The sequence below is a fragment of the Vigna unguiculata genome, chromosome 4 (assembly GCF_037176805.1).
Source record: "Vigna unguiculata cultivar grain cowpea cultivar isolate G323 ecotype 2 chromosome 4, ASM3717680v1, whole genome shotgun sequence".
NCBI lineage: Eukaryota > Viridiplantae > Streptophyta > Magnoliopsida > Fabales > Fabaceae > Vigna > Vigna unguiculata.
Window position 1 is genome coordinate 68,370 of NC_140795.1, and position 283 is coordinate 68,652.

The window sequence follows — 283 nt, forward strand, 5'->3', positions numbered from 1 at the left end:
TGCGTCCAATAGGATTTGAACCTATACCTAAGGTTTAGAAGACCTCTGTCCTATCCATTAGACAATGGACGCTTCTATTTTATATTTGATTCTTTAACCTTTTTAACTAAACCTTATTAAAAAGATTAAAGAATCAAACAAATATAAAGAATTCTAGAAATTATAAAAATAAAATAAATCAAATATTTAGAATAAAAGAAAAAAAAAATAAAAAAGAAAAATCAATTGAATATAATTGAATATATATAACTAAAACTAAATTAAGAAATGAAAATGAAGAATT

The 283-nt window shown here is 20.8% G+C and overlaps 1 non-coding gene across 1 annotated transcript; it reads right to left on the reverse strand.

The window, feature by feature from the left end:
* Nucleotides 1-72, reverse strand: TRNAR-UCU (transfer RNA arginine (anticodon UCU)). The gene has a single exon. It is a non-coding gene; the product is annotated as a tRNA-Arg (tRNA).
* Between the last annotated feature and the right edge of the window lie 211 nt (nt 73-283).